The sequence below is a fragment of the Magnolia sinica genome, chromosome 15 (genome assembly GCF_029962835.1).
Source record: "Magnolia sinica isolate HGM2019 chromosome 15, MsV1, whole genome shotgun sequence".
Taxonomy (NCBI): Eukaryota; Viridiplantae; Streptophyta; class Magnoliopsida; order Magnoliales; family Magnoliaceae; genus Magnolia; species Magnolia sinica.
In genome coordinates, this window is record NC_080587.1 from 42,106,317 (window position 1) to 42,114,794 (window position 8,478).

Here is an 8,478-nt window from a genome sequence, read left to right on the forward strand (position 1 = left end):
TTATAAGTAAAAAATACTTTTTTACTTGACTGGCCTAGTGGTCAGCTCAACTAGTCGAAGGACCAACAACATTTCAAAATTTCTAGCACGATAAGATAAGATCGTTACTCAACTAGTAGAGTGGCTTGCTTGACTGGTCGAGTGGCTTGCTCGACTGGTCGAGTGGGACTCATAAATGTTGTTGGACTTTGTGTCGAGCTAACTCAACTAGTCGAGCACTGTTCACTCGACTGGTCGAGCAGTCTCCAGGATTGATCAAGGGTCCAACAGAAAATTCTGAAAATTCACAACAAACCTTGGACTGGTCAAGCCAGTGTCTAGACTAGTCGAACCATGACTAAGACTGGTCGAAAAATGACCTATAAAATTATCAAATGACTTATGATATAAGTGCAAATTGTATGACCTATCCTAAGGTTAATCTAGGGTCAAACAAACCTCACTTGTGAGATTGATTCATCACATATCATTCTCTTAAAGTAGTTAAAGCTTGAAGACTTGATCTAGTACTTGAACCTTTTGATCTTATACTTGAACCTCTTGATCTTGTACTTGAACTTCTAGTTCGTGAAAGTGAACTTCTTGATGTTGTACTAGAACTTCTTGATCTTGTACTTGAATGTAGACAAGATTGGTAAGGATGACATGAAGTTGATCTCACAATAACCGTGAAACAAGATACAGATTTCAAGAGGTGGCACTATAAAATTTGACAAATCTAGGAGCTAGATAAGATAGCATTTACACGAGCTACCAGTGGCTGGCAGGCTACTGTGTAGGCAGTAGGAGTTGAACTTGTCCCACATCAGAAGCATTGTCTAAAGTTGTGGTGGTTATATGTGGAGTTAGCACCTTCATAATATAAGGCCTTTTGGAGGCGACCCCGAGAATAAAACCGTGCGGGTGCAAGCCAAGAGCGGATAATATCATACTGTGCTGATCGAGCTGTTACACCATCCATGAGGTCCACTTTAATGTATTTATAGCCCATCCATGAGGCCCACCTTGATGTATTTGTAGCCCATCCATGAGGCCTACCTTGATGTATTCGTGGCCCATCCATGAGGCCTACCTTGATGTATTTATGGCCCATTCATGAGGCCTAATGTGATGAATTTATGGCTCATTCATTGAGGCCCATTGTGACATATTTGTGGCCCATCCGTTAAGGCCCACCTCGATGTAATTGCGGCCCATTTGATGCGTCCCTATGTGATGTATATTGGCCCATTTGATGAGGCCTGATGTGATGTATATTAGCCCATATGATGAGGCTCAATATGATGTATATGAGGCCCATGAGTGAGGCCCGATATGATGTATATGTGGCCCTTGAGTAAGGCCCATTGTGATGTATATTAGGCCCTTGTGTGAGGCCATGGGCCCACTATATGCTTGGTTCTATGTGGTCCACCCATAGGGAGAAATGTTGGTTAAATGTCCACATTGTGACCTTCCTTTAGGACTTGTTAGGCCCATTATCATCATTCTCTTAGTGGGTTAACCCAAATTATTGGACCCCATTGATGTTGCATGGTCCATCATCGCTGTAGACGCTTTGCTACCGGAATTGATATATCTATGGCCGAGGGCCGATCTTTATATCATGGTTTAGATCGGCTGTTCATCTATGGACCCCACATTGTATATAGGCCAATTATCGATGTCAATTATCGATGCCGATTATCAATACCGATTATGAGTATGTGACAGCATAGTATCATGATACATGCTCATACGCATCATCTGCATCTTGTGATAAGATGCAGTTGACCCACTACCAAAAAAAGGGGCAAAGGATACAAACCATGTTAGTTTTTTGCTACGGATTTAAACCGTAGCTATAATTACTACGGATTTAATCCGTAACTAAAAATGTGCCACACCATTAATACTTAACGGTGGTGTAAGGGGATCTATAGGGCCTAAAAATATATATATTTGTTCTATATAAGCCGTCCATCTATTTCGAAATATTATTATACGACATGAAACCAAAAATCAGCTGGATCGAAGGCTAAAGTGGACCACACGGTAGGAAACATGGATATTAAATCACATGTGCTTCCTATGGTGTGGTCCACTTAGACCTTTAATATACTTTTTTTGTGGATTATGAACTAAAATATTTTATTAAAATTAATGGACAGAATGGATTAAGCAAATACATTATGGTGGGCCCCAGGGAGCCCCTGAGAGGACCGTCCATGGCCCTACACCCAAAATTGGGCACTCACTCAAAACAGAGCCGCGCCCTAATCTCCCCCATCTCCCTCCCTCTCTCTCTCTCTCCATTCCTTATTTCATTCTCTCATCTTCATCCCTCTCTCTCTCCGTTATCCAATCCCCTCTCTCTCTCTCTATCTCTCTCTCTCCATTCCCATCATCAGCGCCCTCACCGTCTCCCTCTCCCTCTCTCGAGGTCCCTCGCCCTCGCCGTCTCCCTCCCCTCTGTCGAGCTCCCGCAAATGTTAGATGGCCTAAAAACTCAGATAGCTTCTCAGTGCACTCTCTCAAATAAGCTATTCTTTCTTCTTCATCTTTTTCCCATAACAGACGTGAGAGTCTCACTTACTCCATAGAAATGCTTCAGTCTCCTTTCTTTCCATCTATGTTGTTCAAAATCCAAATGGATTTTCAGGAAATGAAGTTCTAGCAATGATTTCTTGGCTTTCCTGACATTCAAAAATGCTTTCTTTAAGGTCAGTTTGGTATTTTTCCTTTTTGTTTGTTATCTACTAATTTCTTTTTGGAGTAATCACAATTGTCATGTTCATTATCATCATCTAAGCTTTAACCCTTTAAAAAAATTGTATATTTGAGTTTTTTTTAAATAGGGATTTTTGGAGAAGGCATAGAAGGAAGGCTTTTGTTGCTGCGAGAGCTTTGGGAAGTGGGTATTTTTTGTATGGGATTTATGCTTCTCATACACAAAGGATTTCTAATTTGGAGACTCAAATCGACAGCCAGCATGAAATCGATGAGCTCGTTAAGGCCCAGTTAAGATCAAAATATTATATATCCTGTTGAAATTCCATTTTCATTCATTTTTCAGCAATTCTACTATATTGCATTCAGTTCATTTAGTTTTGTGGAATGTGCCACCCGACATCTCCATTATACACGTGGCACTTAGGATGGTGATTGACACTGTTGGTTTCGTGCATCATCATACGGATGGGCCATACCCAGAAAATTAAGATGGTCCTAATTTGTAGAATCCTCGGGAGTAGGGAACATAAGATCAATGGTCTCGATCACCATACCAGGGGCCTATTTTGTAGAAATGGGTTGATTGGAGAATAGGCATAGAAATCAAGCCCAAGCCTTTCCAATATTGGGCCATGCCAAAATCCTGATGGGTCAACTGTCCCTACCCATTTTACCGATCAAACCGTAACTCATGTCCATGCCCATCAAGGTTTTAAGACTAGGTTGAGTGTCTTTATGTTCATTCTTTTATTTGGGGCTAACCTTAACTCATGCTCCTAACTAGCATTGCTCAGTCAGTGAATGTGGATGGTCCATCTGGTGGACCACGCTGTTGATGAGCCGTGGCAGAAAAAAAAAAGCATGCCTAGCCATCAAGCAAACGGACACTGAAAATAGAAAATGTAGGATTCATCATTTTCATATTTCCCTTGTTTCGTGGGCCACTCTTGATAGGCCCACTAAATGAACCATCTAGATTCAGGGAACCTACTCCAATGTAGAATTTGAAATGGTGACTAACCGGGAAGATCTTATTGTTGTTTCATTTAGAGCCATGCTAATCAACCATACACGTGGAAAAAGTGGGCCATGTACACACTGATTGGGCCACCCAACAAAAGCAATGACTGCTAATGATATTTTGGGCAATAAGGAATCCACCATTGATCCGTTGGTATATAAATTAGACATCATGTCATGAAGTGGGCCCATTTCACATTTGTTGGTTGTTGCTGAACAGGGGGAACATTTGGATGCTGGCACGAAATTGTTGAGGCTCTTGTGGCCTCCTGTCAATGATCAGTCTACTATTCAGCTCCAAATAAGGTATGACTATGTGGCATCATTAGTTTTATTAATCTGTTGTCTCCCAAAGTAGATGAAATTGCTTTCATTTTTTAGACCTTTAGTCATTTTGTTTTAATGATGTATTTTCACCTTATCTTGTGTGGCAACTATTGATTGTTATGCATTTAATGAATGCTTTCTTTCTGGACAAGTATTTTCAATTGGATCACCCTATACCATCAATTGAATCAAGTGAGTTTCTTTTGAGTGCCAAGGAGAACATGAAGAGGCCCAAGGGTAGTTAATTAGATTGGACGTCATTCACAAATCAAAATGGGCCCACATGTAGAATTGTAGGTCAAACTCAAGCTAAAAAGCTTTATAGTGGATCTGCCTACTTGCCTACTTTTAATGAATGGTGCAATACACACATGCTAGATTGGCACTTTTGTTTACTGCTTTTTCTATTTGTCCTCAATGTTCTTTTTATTATTTTTTTCTCTCACTTTCTAGCATGTTTCCAATGATGTGGATGATTTTTAATGTTTTTTTTTTTATTAATTGAAGGTCATTAATTAAGCTCTCAGATGTGGGAACATAGTCAAGTTTGTGCACCGAAAGGCCCTCAAGGATGTCAGATTTAAAGGTACACCATCCACCTATGGTGGACCTTTTTTTGTATATATGTTTATAGAATCATGCATGTAAGAACACATTTATTATAATGTTCCCACAATCTGTATTAATAAACTCAATTTCTGTGGTCCAGATTATTCGATTCCATGTGGATGGAAGGTCCTCCTAGTTTTCAGTGTTGTACATCTAGACATATCTCTTCATGGAAGTGTCCTTGAGTCCCATCCTTGCAGATGGGAGGTAATTACTATTACTTTAATGATGACGATGGTTATTTTAGTTTGCGGGGTCCACTATTTCACTCACTTGATTGATGATGGTTATCTTGGTTTATGGATCCCACAAGCATCTAGTATTGTATACACAAATGTATAGATCTATAACTAAAAATTAGAAAGGATGGGTAGATTTACCCCAAGGAACTTTGGTTGATTTATTTAATGAGAGATGCTCACATCCAGCTTGTTGGACCAAAAGTTACCATTCACATCTAACTTGTTGATCCTGCTCTATTTGGCCCATCAGAATTTGATGAATTCACTAGGGCCTTAGCCAAGTTTTAAGCTGTTCTGCTTGCATATCTCTATTTTATTTTATTTTTTCAGCTTCTGATGAACTTTGGCATATCTGATGTTGGAGACGTACCAAATGCAAAAACATTATACTCTTTATTTCATTCTGGTTACATTCAGTTGATTAAAAAAAGTTTGTTACTGTTTCTAACATGATTCAGAATCTAAGAAGTAAAGCCACAAAGTCAGATGATATATTTTTGCATGTCCAAGAAATTCAAGAATCTGTTAGAATTGCATTTTTAAATTATTACCCGAATTTTGAGAAAGTTCTGCACTTTTAGAGTTTCAGGAAGTGTTCATATGATTTTGCAAACTCTTGTTCTTTACAATATCTTTTCTAATTTGTCTATGCTATCAGCGAGGATTTCTTTGGTGTTTGCTTTAAGATGATGGTCTGTTAGGTGTTCAGATGCATGATACCCCTATGCCCAGTAAAGATTCTATGTTGCATTCCTTTTTGTAGAAAAAAGTCTATAATTATAGGATTATGTTCTATGTTATGAGTACATGTTTCCTTTTCTTCTTCTTTTTTTTTTGTCCTTTAAATTACAGAGCACCTTCTTTCTCTGTTGTCTCTGCTCATTTGTTTAGTTAGTTTTCCTTGTGGAATCACAACTTTCTTTTTCTTTTTATTTTTTCTCTATGGAACCACAGCTTTCTTTGGCCATTGAAGAAAGAGAGGACTAAGAAAGAATGTTATTGCATGGTAGAAGCAGAAGAGTGGGGAAGCAGAGGGTGGAAAGTGAAATGGCCTAGCTATACGTCCTGGGGGGGGGGGGGTGCTGAATAGGACGATGCCAAAATAAAACTTTAACAGTGGAATAAAGAAAGATAGATAGTCAAATAAACTAAATCGAATCACAATGTTGAAATAAAAGCAACCTCACTAAACAAGTATTGAGAGGTTGATACAAATTCAGTTCTAAGGACAACCTTACACCATAAAAACCAAGGGTTTATGGCAGGACAACCTTATTTCTAGAACGTCCTTTGTATCAAAAACTCAAACTGGAGAGGAATAAATAAATAGCAAAGAATTGAAATAAATTGCAGGAATTTAAAACTAAATTATTACAACATTCCCACTGTGCTTGAAATGTAAATTGTACAACATTCACATCCACACATACATTCCACAAATCTGAATGAAAAGAGATATAAAACATAAGCAAGCATTCAATCACAAGACAAAGAGTTATAGTGGTTCGCCTGTGTGTACACCAACTGTTCAACAACAGCCACATAGCGCTACTCCACTCCTAATATCCTCACACAGGGGATATCAGCATTCACTATCAAAGATAGGTTTTCCAGGTTCACCCAAAACCTTCACAATTGTGTTTTTCTATATAGGCTTACACAATTAAAAAAACCCCTCTTCTGAGTTTTTCTAACTCTCCTCAAATAACCAATACAATGAGATTTTTCTGGCAAATCGCAAAAGAAAACCAAATGAAAGTAAATTACACAAACATAAAATACCTGACTTTCTCCTTCGTTGTAGTAGCTCAGAAGAACCAAGTCGGAGTAGAGATTTGAATGTTAAAGTTCAATGTCCAATACTCACTTTATAATGGTTCTAGGTTTTAATAGATTTTAAATTAAACCAAATTGGGCGTAGCTCTATTTGATTTTGATTCCAAGAAGACGGAATACAGCAATTCCTCTTTTCAAATAAGATTGGAATATAGAAACAAAATCAAATAAGAAAAGCTAAATAAAGAGAATATTAAATATGCACACTTAGCTTAAAATGGAACACAGACTTATCTCTCAGAAGTCCGAATTAAATTAGCTTGAAATTCATTGTTTAATTCTAAGATTCGTGCTTTATTTATAGGTGAACAAATCACGTCTTTGACTGGTCTAAAGACCTCTACGACTGGTCGTAGAACCAATAGATATTTGAAAATTCGGGCGCGATAAGATCTGGCAGTTTCATGACTGGTCGTAGGTGATCTACGACTGGTTGAAGGTTGCACATGACTAGTCGAAGCTAGCCGAATTTCAACCCTGTATTTTGAGTCGTAGGTCTACGACTGGTCGAAGCAACAGTCGACATTGTTCATACGACTAGTCGAACAGACCTTAAGACTAGTCGAAGCCTAACAGAAAATTTCTGAATTTTTCAACAAACTTACGACTGATCTAAGAAATTCTTAGACAGGTCGAAGCAGTGCTAGGACTAGTCGAGCAAGGTCCAGGACTAGTCTTAGAACAGCCTAAACTCACTTATATAAAACATATGAATTATGTATCTAGAATGACCTAATTATGTATCTAGAATGACCTACTCTAAAGGTCAACCTAAGGTCAGTCATACCTCAATAGTGAAGTAAGGACATTGAACATAGGAGACAAGTGACCTTTAAAAGTAGTGAAGCTTGAAGTCTTGATGAAGTTCAAACTTGAAATCTTCTTGAGATCTTGAGGTTGAACTTGAAAGCTTTTTGAGATCTTAACTTGTGAACAGTGCTTGTCAATCAAAGTTGAGCTTGAGTAAAGCATTGTTCTTCACAAATGCACGCTTCATAACAGTGTCTTTGGTACCACAAATTTGACAACAAAAAGGGGCTATAAACTATAGCACTTACAATCTCCCCCTTTGTCAAATCAATGACAAAACACACTTCCAAGATATGTTACATAACACAGAATATCTGACTAAAGAATCATGCAGCAGTTGTTATTAACCGACATATACTAACATGATCCTGCAAACCTGTAAATCAATATTCAACATAACATACAGTCCACTACTGCACATACTACTCCCGCTGAGTAACATCCGCCTGAATAACATACAATGTTACTCCCTCCTCATAACATAATCATTAGACACATCACATCTATATCCATTCTCACCCTTTTTGTCACAATAGGACAAAGGAAGCATAGAACAGATGACTGAGGAGAAATAAGTAAAGAGATATATGAGTGGAAACAAGACAAGATATGATTAACCAGCATAAACAGTTCATATAATCCATAAACTAAGCTAAGTCAAAGATAGCTATAGTCTTAAAACCAGTTAAGCTAACACAAGAGTAATAAAGTTATAACAGACCAGCTAAAAAAAAATTTAATGTAAGTCAGATGGAGCAGGGATGGAAGGATCAAGTTGATGCATGCCCTTGTTCAAGCGCCTAAGATATTTGCGCATATACTTGAATTGTAAATCATGGGCAAGAGACATGTTTTCTATCTTAACATTCATATTCTCAACTTTATCTTCCAATGTACGCAGACGTGCATCAAACTCAGAAGG

General features: G+C 38.1%; 1 long non-coding RNA gene across 1 annotated transcript; it reads left to right on the top strand.

The window, feature by feature from the left end:
* The first annotated feature begins 2,587 nt into the window (after positions 1-2,587).
* On the top strand, positions 2,588-3,998 carry LOC131228192 (uncharacterized). Its single transcript, XR_009162748.1, has 3 exons — positions 2,588-2,702; positions 2,838-2,999; positions 3,953-3,998. It is a non-coding gene; the product is annotated as an uncharacterized LOC131228192 (long non-coding RNA).
* Positions 3,999-8,478: the final 4,480 nt, after the last annotated feature.